We start from the raw sequence: 12,715 nt of genomic DNA, 5'->3' as shown, positions 1-12,715 counted from the left end.
GCCTTAAACACGGGCACCCTCATAGATATCATCCTAACCAACTTGCCCTCTAAATACACTGCTGTTTTCAACCAAGATCTCAGCGATCATTGCCTGCATCCTTAATGGGTCAACGGTCAAACGACCTCCACTCATCACTGTAAAACGCTCCCTGAAACACTTCAGCGAGCAGGCCTTTCTAATCGACCTGGCCGGGGTATCCTGGAAGGATATTGATCTCATCCCGTCAGTAGAGGGTGCCTGGATATTTTTTTTTAATTCCTTCCTAACCATCTTAATTAAACATGCCCCATTCAAGAAATTTAGAACCAGGAACAGATATAGCCCTTGGTTCTCCCCAGACCTGACTGCCCTTAACCAACACAAAAACATCCTATGGCGCTCTGCATTAGCATCGAACAGCCCCCGTGATATGCAGCTGTTCAGGGAAGCTAGAAACCATTATACACAGGCAGTTAGAAAAGCCAATGCTAGCTTTTTCAAGCAGAAATTTGCTTTCTGCAACACTAACTCAAAAAAGTTCTGGGACACTGTAAAGTCCATGGAGAATAAGAACACCTCCTCCCAGCTGCCCACTGCACTGAAGATAGGAAACACTGTCACCACTGATAAATCCACCATAATTGAGAATTTCAATAAGCATTTTTCTACGGCTGGCCATGCTTTCCACCTGGCTACTCCTACCCCGGTCAACAGCACTGCACCCCCCACAACAACTCGCCCAAGCCTTCCCCATTTCTCCTTCTCCCAAATCTGCTCAGCTGATGTTCTGAATGAGCTGCAAAATCTGGACCCCTACAAATCAGCCGGGCTAGACAATCTGGACCCTTTCTTTCTAAAATTATCTGCCAAAATTGTTGCCACCCCTATTACTAGCCTGTTCAACCTCTCTTTCGTGTCGTCTGAGATTCCCAAAGATTGGAAAGCAGCTGCGGTCATCCCCCTCTTCAAAGGGGGTGACACTCTTGACCCAAACTGCTACAGACCTATATCTATCCTACCATGCCTTTCTAAGGTCTTCGAAAGCCAAGTCAACAAACAGATTACCGACCATTTCGAATCTCACCATACCTTCTCTGCTATGCAATCTGGTTTCAGAGCTGGTCATGGGTGCACCTCAGCCACGCTCAAGTTCCTTAATGATATCTTAACCGCCATCGATAAGAAACATTACTGTGCAGCCGTATTCATTGATCTGGCCAAGGCTTTCGACTCTGTCAATCACCACATCCTCATCGGCAGACTCGACAGCCTTGGTTTCTCAAATGATTGCCTCGCCTGGTTAACCAACTACTTCTCTGACAGAGTTCAGTGTGTCAAATCGGAGGGTCTGCTGTCCGGACCTCTGGCAGTCTCTATGGGGGTGCCACAGGGTTCAATTCTTGGACCGACTCTCTTCTCTGTATACATCAATGAGGTCGCTCTTGCTGCTGGTGAGTCTCTGATCCACTTCTACGCAGACGACACCATTCTGTATACTTCTGGCCCTTCTTGGACACTGTGTTAACAACCCTCCAGGCAAGCTTCAATGCCATACAACTCTCCTCCGTGGCCTCCAATTGCTCTTAAATACAAGTAAAACTAAATGCATGCTCTTCAACCGATCGCTACCTGTACCTACCCGCCTGTCCAACATTACTACTCTGGACGGCTCTGACTTAGAATACGTGGACAACTACAAATACTTAGGTGTCTGGTTAGACTGTAAACTCTCCTTCCAGACCCATATCAAACATCTCCAATCCAAAGTTAAATCTAGAATTGGCTTCCTATTTCGCAACAAAGCATCCTTCACTCATGCTGCCCTTGTAAAACTGACCATCCTACCAATCCTCGACTTTGGCGATGTAATTTACAAAATAGCCTCCAATACCCTACTCAACAAATTGGATGCAGTCTATCACAGTGCAATCCGTTTTGTCACCAAAGCCCCATATACTACCCACCATTGCGACCTGTACGCTCTCTTTGGCTGGCCCTCGCTTCATACTCGTCGCCAAACCCACTGGCTCCATGTCATCTACAAGACCCTGCTGGGTAAAGTCCCCCCTTATCTCAGCTCGCAGGTCACCATAGCATCTCCCACCTGTAGCACACGCTCCAGCAGGTATATCTCTCTAGTCACCCCCAAAACCAATTATTTCGTTGGCCGCCTCTCTTTCCAGTTCTCTGCTGCCAATGACTGGAACGAACTACAAAAATCTCTGAAACTGGAAACACTTATCTCCCTCACTAGCTTTAAGCACCAACTGTCAGAGCAGCTCACAGATTACTGCACCTGTACATAGTCCACCTATAATTTAGCCCAAACAACTACCTCTTTCCCTACTGTATTTAATTTATTTATTTATTTTGCTCCTTTGCACCCCATTATTTTTATTTCTACTTTGCACATTCTCCCATTGCAAATCTACCATTCCAGTGGTTTACTTGCTATATTGTATTTACTTTGCCACCATGGCCTTTTTGCCTTTACCTCCCTTATCTCACCTCATTTGCTCACATCGTATATAGACTTGTTTATACTCTATTATTGACTGTATGTTTGTTTTACTCCATGTGGAACTCGTCGTTGTATGTGTCGAACTGCTTTGCTTTATCTTGGCCAGGTCGCAATTGTAAATGAGAACTTGTTCTCAACTTGCCTACCTGGTTAAATAAAGGTGAAATAAAAAAAATAAAATAAATAAATAAATAAATATCAAGGAAAATGATTGGAGTAATAAATATAAATACACGACAGACTCTAAATATGTCCCAAATGGCACCCTATTTCATATTTAGTGCACTACTCTTCAACAGGGTCAGAATAATAAAAACATTGCGTTTGGTAACTGATGCTTATGTGTAGGCTGGGAGAGTGGGAGATGCATCATGGGAGATGCATCATATCACATCTCATTATTTTAATAGCTACCATTGCATTGTTATAACAAAGAACATAGTAACTAGTAAAGCCCTAGTTGTGTGTGCTGCTTGGCACTTAGTTAGATCATTTGTGTGTGTGGGCTTGTTTCCACTTTAGCAGCACTGTAAAATTAATGTGCCTGTTTTTAGCATCTTCCCATAGGGAATCCCTAACCGTGTGACTTTCCCTTCCCTGTCAAGGACTCTTCTGAGTGGGGACAAGTCCCCACATTCCCCCAGGCCCCCAAGGCTCATTCTAGGGAGAGTTTGAGGAGAGAACAATGCAGTACATCGCTGTAGGCTAATTGGTTTCCTTAGCATATGCGCTCATCTCCAAGGAGACAGCGGGTCGCTAGCGCGCTATGCTAGCTCTGTGGTGGGCAGGTAAGACCAGGAGGAAAGAGCAGGCTGTGTTTTTAGAGTTGCTTGTCTGGGCCGTGTGGAGAACTACTTTGGGGAGCGATGAAGTAGTGGTGGTGTACTTTTTTTTTTTTGCCTGGTAAAATATATGTTATGATAGTAGCTCCTCTGGTTTTGGGGTATCTGGAATTGCTGTAGATCACGGTATGTGGATCACGACCACTGGGGCTTGGCAATTAACATAGCAGAAGATTTCCCCCTCGCAATAGATTGCACTGAATGTAGGCCTTACTGACAGACAAATGACCCAATAAGGTACAGTACAATCCCAGCTAACACAGAACATTCCCATGACGTTCACTAAAGGATATTTTGTATCTTTAAAAAATTTTTTTTTTTTTTTTTTACAAATAACGTTGCCACCATGTTCTGAGAACCAACATTTGATAGATGGGATATCTGTGCCTGTCTGGGACAATTGTATGATAACATTTGTAAATGTCAAACTGCGAGTGGTGGGGTTAAATGCTGTTAAAAGAGATTGTGGTGAAATGTTTTTTTGAAAGACATTATGTGAAAAGGCTGAGCTCTTATGGCCCACTAGACCAGAGGGGTTTGGTGCTGTTTAAAATGAGGGAGGCCGACTTATTTAAAAAAAAATTAGGAGCATGGCCTTCTTTCTATTACAGCATATTGGATGACTGCTATTCATATTCCATTCACCCAGCTCAATGTAACATGGATAGGTTTAGGCTACTAAACTCAGCAACAACAAAAACACTTCCCTTTTTCAGGACCCTGTCTCTCAAAGATAATCTTTCAAAATCCAAATATTTTCACAGATCTTCATTGTTTAAACACTGTTTCCCATGCTTGTTCAATGAACCACAAAAAATTAATGAACATGCACTTGTGGAACGGTGGCTTGTGGAACGGTTACACCGAGGCCTGTACTCTGGAGCGGGATCGATTTGGAGGTGGAGGGTCCGTCATGGTCTGGGGCGGTGTGTCACAGCATCATCGGACTAAGCTTGTTGTCATTGCAGGCAATCTCAACGCTGTGCATTACAGGGAAGACATCCTCCTCCCTCATGTGGTACCCTTCCTGCAGACTCATCCTGACATGACCCTCCAGCATGACAATGCCACCAGCCATACTGTTCGTTCTGTGCGTGATTTCCTGCAAGACAGGAATGTCAGTGTTCTGCCATGGCCAGCGACGATCCCGGATCTCAATCCCATTGAGCACCCCTGGGACCTGTTGGATTGGAGGGTGAGGGCTGGGGCCATTCCCCCCAGAAATGTCCGGGAACTTGCAGGTGCCTTGGTGGAGGAGTGGGGTAACATCTCACAGCAAGAACAGGCAAATCTGGTGCAGTCCATGAGGAGGAGATGCACTGCAGTACTTAATGCAGCTGGTGGCTACACCAGATACTGACTGTTACTTTTGATTTTGACCCCCCCTTTGTTCAGGGACACATTATTCCATTTCTGTTTGTCACATGTTTGTGGAACTTGTTCAGTTTATGTCTGTTGTTTAAACTTATGTTCATACAAATATTTACACATGTTAAGTTTGCTGAAAATATACACAGTTGACTGTGAGAGGACATTTCTTTTTTTGCTGAGTTTACATACGTGATACTCACATTCTCCTTATACCCATCATGAGGTTGCTACAATGTAGCCTATGAATGAAAGTTTACAACGTAGATGCACAGGTCAAGAGAAACATTTGAGTAATCAAGATGACAGACGGTGACACATACAATACCGCCTTTGCAGACTCTTGCCTGCGTTTGGCTGATCTAGGCTGCAACCATTAATCCAATAGTTTCAAATGAGTTTCTATTGGACAGATTCTGGTATGTTTAGCACCTTTTTGTTCAATTTGCTTCCGTTTAAGTAACGTTTTTCAACAGAATTGGCGGAATGAATAACCCTGAACACCCCTGTTCACACGTAAACACAGTTCACTTTCATAGCAGCCACATGAAAACAACATGATCACTTTTCTCATTGAATAAATAATTATCAGATCTACTCGATCTCCTTTTCCTTTCACTTGTGGACTTCAGTGCACAACACATCAGCTGTCCGTGACCAAGCTAAAAAAAACTTTCCAAGCCAAACCATCATAACCATTGACCGTTACACACAGCCTACATCATTGTCACCATATTAGCTAACATCATAGTCAACATAACTACTTCAGCTAATGCAGTAGTAAACCCGCTACAATCATGCAGTACAGTGTACAGTCAGCAAGCAGTTTAGCAGTTACACCTGCAGGCCCCTGTGGCAATACATTTATTCAAACCAAAAGCTTACCTTGACTTGGATGAGTTCCAGTGTTGGATAACCATAGCCAGCTAGCTAACATAGCATCCCTCTCATTTGAGCTGGGTGTTTCAGTAGGCTAAACTAGCTAGCTGCATTCACTAGTTAAGTGAAAGTGAAAAAAAATACAAAATATAGCTCTCGCTCACTCTTCTTTATTTTTGAAGAAATGAATTTGTTCAAAACTATTGTATTTTTCTCTCGGAGTCAACTACTCACCACATTTTATGCACTGCACCCAACACTTAGTTCATTGAGGCTGTAATGTTAAGATCCTGTCAGGGTTTGGCTCATTCTGCCATTTGTGCATAGAGTCTACTGCATCAGTGAGGCAAGAGGGCAGGCAGAGGTGGAAGAGAGAGTTTGGCTACGTCCCAAATGGTCACGTCCCAAATGGCCACGTCCCAAATGGCCGCCTATTCCCTATATAGTGCACTGGGCCCTTGTCAAAAGTTGCGCACTGCATAGGGAATAGGGTGCCTTTTGGGACGCAACCGTTGTGGTGGTGGGTAATCGCCATGGCTCCCTCTGCTCAGAGCTCTGACTTTTCCTTTCCAACAATAATGATTGTTTCCTCAGCTAAAACCACAGCATTGGTTGGACTGAGACAACTGGTATTTACAGTGAATGAGCTTTTCAGGAGAAGATGCACCACAGAATGAATTCCTAACACAATGACCAAAATTCCATTCATGTCACTACAAGTAAAGAATGTTGTAGTGACATGAAGTAGTGACATGAATGGAATTTTGGTCACTGTTGTGTTAGGAATTCATTCTGTGAAGTGTTAAGGGATTTGAATAGCTTTACGTCACTCTTTCATTTATCTAGTTCTCCTTGAAAACCTTTGGTGTCTTGCTCTGTGTTTTATCCAGGCCTATGACTTGACACCACATCAGGGTAACGTTCAGTAGGGAAATGTTGTGGAATGTTGCAGATAGATGATACCTTATTCCACATGTCAGAGGCATCTTTGTTCAACATACTATATGTCTATATCTGAACATTTCCCACCGTTGTGCCATGCTGAATGTGGCCCAGTACATGTAGCTGTGAGTGTGACACATTGTTTTTCAGGTTGAGGTAACTTCCTGTGAGCAAGGCCTTCAGTCTCGGATTCGTTTGTCTCATCTTTGAATTTTGCCGCTTTTTTTACCCGTCTGTGTCGCTACAGACCGGTTTCCTCTTCTCTAGACAAACGCCTACTTCCTCCTCCTGTTAACCTCTCTCTAATTCTTTCTTTTGCTCTTTTTCCGTGCTCAAGGCAAGGCACTGTGAAGTTTAGTTTAAAACACTTGATTCTGTGACTGCTGGACCCATAAGGATTTATTTTGTATTTGTGGCTAGCTAGTGTTAGTGTAATTCCTTTTTTGTTTAGTTTTGTTGTTGTGGATTTGAAAGAAGACGTGTTGGAGGCAGGACCAGCAGGTTGAACTCACTAGCTGGTTGTTGTCAAGGTTTCCGGGTGAGTCCTCGGTCTTCTCTTCTTGTTGTGTACTGTACTCACTGCTCAGGCTGGAAAGGGGTGCATTGGGCCGAAAGGTGTGGCCCTAATTTAAGGGCTCTTTTCCTTTACCCTCCTCACCCTCTGTGTCCTCTAACCCTTTGGGCATAGACCCGGTTCAGACCATAGAATTAGAATAACCATACATCACAATACCAGGTCAGCCATTCTGAGTTAACCCATGAGTTTCAAAAAAATATATGTCATTTAGCAAAAACTTTTATCCAAAGTGACTAGTCATGTGTATATACATTTTACACTAAGTCCCAGGAATTGAAACACACTATCCTAGCATTGCAAGCACCATGCTCTACCAACGGAGCTACAGCCAAATTGCCATGGTCAGAGGTTCTACTCATTCTTCATCTATGGTTCAGACATAAGGGTAGAGAGATGAGATGGTGAATAAGCACAGTCTGGTTAGCCCTGACAGATCAGCTATTGCAGGGTTACCCCCCCTGGGGGGAATGTTGCAGGTGAGGAGAGTGCTGGGCATGTTATTGTTTTGACATGCATTGCCTGAATTTGACCCAAAGAATTATACCTGCGAAGTCTTTGAACTTCAAAGAGTTGGTTTAACGTTGGACCAGAGCTAGCCCTTGACCATGGAGTAATGGATTACATGTAATCAGTTACTTGTAAGGGATTACAAAAAATACTGTAACTGTAATCTTATGTTATCAGCAAAACTATTGTAATCAGATTACAGATACTTGTGAAAAATAGATGATTACTTTGAGGATTACTTTTCAATTCAGAAAGGATGTTTGCGGGAAAAAAAATCTTTGACACTTCTCTGTTTTCTCAAAGGCATTCAAGTCAGCATTTAAACAAGGTACAAGTAGGGCAGGTAGCCTACACACACACACACACACTGGCAAGGGTTTTCAGCTGTCAGGCATTCAGACACTGGAATACATTTTTGAGTGACAGTGAGGTGCATTGTTGAATTTTTTTGTGGGACTGGAAAAAATGCCCGGAATGTAAAAGAATGTTATTAATCAGTTCCCATTATTTTTTTAAATAACGGTTCGGCTCCGGAACAGTATAGATCATTTTCGTTCTGGTTTTCTGTTCTGTTCCCTGAACGGGTTCCAACCCCTGGTTTTAGGGTTAAAATGTGAAATGTCTTCGGGGGTTCGAGGAGAGGGTTGCTGAGCTATTGGATTGTTATTCTCAATCGTCACCAAGGTTTTAATTGTGAACAAACTGAGTAAAACAGCACACAGTTGGAAGTCAAGAAATGTCTTTGAGATATTGTTGTGTATAAGAAAAACATTTAAATAAAATAATTGGCTGTGCTGCTCATTAGATATGGGCGTGGTTGTTATAGTAAGGTCACACCTCTGTTTGGATTGATGCAGGCTTTCTGTGTGCTTCTTTCATTTTATTCAGGATGGTGTCAACAAAATGTCTCTTGATTGTTGCTGACTCTCTTTGTTAGTGACTCTCTTTGTTACACTCTTTCACTCCAGTGTTTAATTGGTATATTGTAATTACTTCGCCACCATGGCCTATTTATTGCCTTACCTCCCTTACCTCATTTGCACACACTGTATATAGACTTTTTTCTACTGTATTATTGACTGTATGTTTGTTTATTCCATGTGTAACTCTGTGTTGTTGTATGTGTCAAACTGCTTTGCTTTATCCAGGCCAGGTTACAGTTGTAAATGAGAACTTGTTCTCAACTGGTCTACCTGGTTAAATAAAGGGGAAATAATTATTTAATTTAAGTGCCGATTTGGCAAACCCTTTTGGTTTCACTGATTTGGGTCTACTGTTTATTACAATCTTGGCAGGGATATTCAAATCTAAGTCTTGAGGTCTGCAGTACTGCTGTTTTTCCTCTTTTACGTGATAATGAATTGCACCCACCTGGTGTCCCAGGTCTAAATCAGTCCTTGATTACAGGGGTAGAATACAAATCATCAGTGGATCTGGCTTCGAGGTACAGCCTTACCCTTTAGATCTTAATCCCGAATCACTCCCCTCACTTACACATCTACAAAACTACCAGGAGTCTACAAGCGGATTTGGTGTTTTAGCAACATGAGTTTAGAGAATTGCTGTCCCCTCAGCAGGCGTGTTGTGTACTTCAGCGGAGTGACTCCAGTGCTGTTAATTGCTGTGAGAGTTGTTGTCAGCCCGCTGGCACAAACTTCTGACAGGATATCCTGCTTGCTGCACAAGAAACAAGGGCATGTTTGTGAAACAAAGCGGTCTGCTGAGATGGAGACCGTTAGTATTAGTATTACTATAGTAGCCTACTGAGACAGAGACCGTTAGTATTGCTATAGTAGCCTGCTTAGATGGAGACAGTTAGTATTACTATAGTAGCCTGCTGAGATCGAGACGACAGTTCGTATTACTATAGCAGCCTGCTGAGACGGAGACATTCAATGGTAGTAGTACTGTAGTAGCCTGCTGAAACAGAGGAGTCACAACACACTGACATTAATGGCATAGTTTGTGTGTGTGTGTGTGTGTGTGTGTGCCTGTGCCGACTATCAGATAGATCTTATCTATCTGGGTGTGACTAAGATGCTCTGTGAGAGAATTTTGAATGAGGAATTTCTTATAATTGACCATTTCTCTACATGATTTCTCCACACGGTTTTAGTGAAGTTCAACTTTGAATTTGATGCCTATGTCACTCACAACATGGCTGTTCTGTTCCCTTTTCTTACCGTTCTGCCACTTTTCCATCCAGTTCCCCCCCCACTCTTCCTATTTCTCTTCTTCTTTCATTGTTTTGTCCTCCAGTGTCTACCACCCAGGGGGAACTCGGATAGATGTGGGCACAGTTTCACAGGGCAAAGAGAAGCAATCTCATTTTCAATGAGCTCTTACCAGGCTTTTTCCTATAGGAACTGTGGGTGGTTCTGTGTGAATACCAACTACAGGAGTGTGTTACAGGCTAAAACATTCATACATGAATGAATAATATCCTCCACAGAGGGTAGGGGAGGCTTTTTAGACTTGTGACGGCAGGGGCGGATTGGCCATCTGGCAATTCTGGCAAATGACAGATGTGCTGGACAGTTTTTAGTTGGTTGGGCTGGTTGAAATTGACATACAAAAATATATTTTTTCCCCAAAAAATGAAAAAGGGGAAAATGGCCAGCCAGCTACACATCGGCCTGTTAAGATTTTTATAAAGATTTTTGCAATTTCTTTGTTATACTAATCTACAATGAGCTGATCAATGGGCAAGGCCAGCTGGCCTGGTTTTCTGATGGGCTGAGCTGAGGTCACGCAAACTCTCATTCAAATTCAAACCTGGCATCATCAAAGAGACCTGTTCCGGCTCTCTCATCAGTTAGACAGACAAGATCATAGATCATAAACAACTTAGAGTGGGTGCCTGTAAACGTAGAAAGGGAACATTCTACTTTGTCACCTCACACAAAATGTCCTATTTTGGGGGCGTCTAAAACCATAATTTGGTCAAATAGTAAAGTCCATTATCCTCGTGATTCCTCTAATGAAGTGTGTGCCCTGCCCCTGTATCTGTATCACTAGGGCCTGCTGCTGTAATGATCAAGCCACTCCCCTTTCCCCCCATGCCTTAAGAGAACATTTCTGATCATATCAAATGTAAAAATCCAATTAGGGGAAAAAACAGCAAGGCCTCAGCTTTCTGTAGGTATAATTGTTATTTCTCAACACTCAATATTCTGCTCAATAGCCAATATTTTACAACCAAGATATTTGATATTGTCTGTTGTACCTCCAGACAGAGACCCCAATAATAATAACAGGGACACCCCTGTGTGGCGGTACAACTCACCACTATAACTGTGTCTCTGTCTGGAGGTACAACTCACCACTATAACTGTGTCTCTGTCTGGAGGTACAACTCACCACTATAACTGTGTCTCTGTCTGGAGGTACAACTCACCACTATAACTGTGTCTCTGTCTGGAGGTACAACTCACCACTATAACTGTGTCTCTGTCTGGAGGTACAACTCACCACTATAGCTGTGTCTCTGTCTGGAGGTACAACTCACCACTATAACTGTGTCTCTGTCTGGAGGTACAACTCACCACTATAACTGTGTCTCTGTCTGGAGGTACAACTCACCACTATAACTGTGTCTCTGTCTGGAGGTACAACTCACCACTATAACTGTGTCTCTGTCTGGAGATACAACTCACCCCAATAACTGTATCTCCAGACTGAGACACAGTTATAGGGGTGAGCTGTACCAGTGGTGTTTCTGCATATTGTATTCGTTTTAAACATGAACTGGGTAAAAAAAGAGGAGGACCATGTCTCATCAGTCACTGGTACAGAAATGGTTGAGAAATGCTGTACTGTCAATGTTGTGCTGCTGCTTGTGTCTAAGTCAGAGATGTAGTGCGCGTGCATGGATGGTGGTCTGGCCAGCCGGGGGGTGGGAGGATGTTGGGGGTGCAGCGATGTGGGCTGGTGTGGATAAAATACCAGGGCCAAATTCTTGTCCCAGTTCACCCCTGGGGCCGGGTGTGTTTGTGTGTGACACTCTCCCAGGGTGTCTGAAAGGGGACACTGAAAGTAGGCCTGGGTGATATATCGAATTCATTTGATTAATTGGAATTTATGTTTTTGCAAGATATTTCAAATGCCTCCCATGAATCATTGGCATTCAGGTCCGCTTGTTCTCATGTATTTTTGGAGTCATGTCCATTTACCATTTGTGTGAGCCTTACCATTTACATGTACCATTTATTTTGGACATTGTAGAATCAAAACTATGGAATAACACATATGGAATCATGTAGTAACCAAAAAAGTGTTAAACAAAATATATTTGAGATTCTTCAAAGTAGCCACCCTTTGCCTTTGACAGCTTTGCACACTCTTAGCATTCTCTCAACCAGCTTCACCGGGAATGCTTTTCAAACAGTCTTGAAGGAGTTGTTGGCTGCTTTTCCTTCGCTCTGCCATCATACTCATCCCTGACCATCTCAATTGGTTTGAGGTCGGGGGATTGTGGAGGCCAGGTCATCTGATGCAGCACTCCATCACTCTCCTTCTTGGTCAAATAGACCCAAAATAGACCTTACACAGCCTGGAGGTGTGTTGGGTCATTGTCCTGTTGAAAATTCAATTGATAGTCCCACTAAGCGCAAACCAGATGGGATGGCGTATTGCTGCAGAATGCTGTTGTAGCCATGCTGGTTAAGTGTGCCTTGAATTCTAAATAAATCACAGACAGTGTCACCAGCAAAGCACCCCATACACCATCACACCACCTCCTCCATGCTTCACGGTGGGAACCACACATGCGGAGATCATACAAATGGACTTTGGACTCATTAGACCAAAGGGCAGATTTCCACTGGTCTAAGGATGTCTCTTCTTCTTATTGGTGTCCTTTAGTAGTTGTTTCTTTGCAGCAATTTGACCAGGAAGGCCTGATTCACACAGCCTCTTCTGAAGAGTTGATGTTACTTAAACACTGAAGCGTTTCTGAGGCTGGTAACTCTAATGGACTTGTCCTCTGTAGCAGAGGTAACTATTTTTCTTCCTTTCCTGTGTCTTCCTTTCCTGTGGCGTTCCTCATGAGAGCCAGTTTCATCATGGTGTTTGATGGTTTTTGCAACTGCACTTGAA

The 12,715-nt window shown here is 43.1% G+C and overlaps 1 protein-coding gene across 10 annotated transcripts in view; it reads left to right on the top strand.

The window, feature by feature from the left end:
- LOC110488032 (engulfment and cell motility protein 1) overlaps positions 1-12,715 on the top strand; it is a 212,112-nt gene that overhangs the window by 50,392 nt on the left and 149,005 nt on the right. For 2 of the 10 annotated variants that reach the window (XM_090227673.1, XM_036970711.2), the window contains exon 1: positions 6,766-7,072. The exons of 6 other annotated variants lie outside the window; for them this stretch is intronic. The gene's annotated coding sequence lies outside the window, so the exon portion shown is untranslated. Of the gene's footprint in view, positions 1-6,687; positions 7,073-12,715 lie in introns of those variants that run through there. 2 more of the 10 variants (XM_090227674.1, XM_090227676.1) reach the window with 2 other exon arrangements.

Source organism: Oncorhynchus mykiss, chromosome 30 (genome assembly GCF_057628025.1).
Source record: "Oncorhynchus mykiss isolate SJ-2025 chromosome 30, ASM5762802v1, whole genome shotgun sequence".
In the NCBI taxonomy this organism is placed as follows: domain Eukaryota; kingdom Metazoa; phylum Chordata; class Actinopteri; order Salmoniformes; family Salmonidae; genus Oncorhynchus; species Oncorhynchus mykiss.
This window is presented reverse-complemented; position numbering and strand designations above follow the sequence as displayed.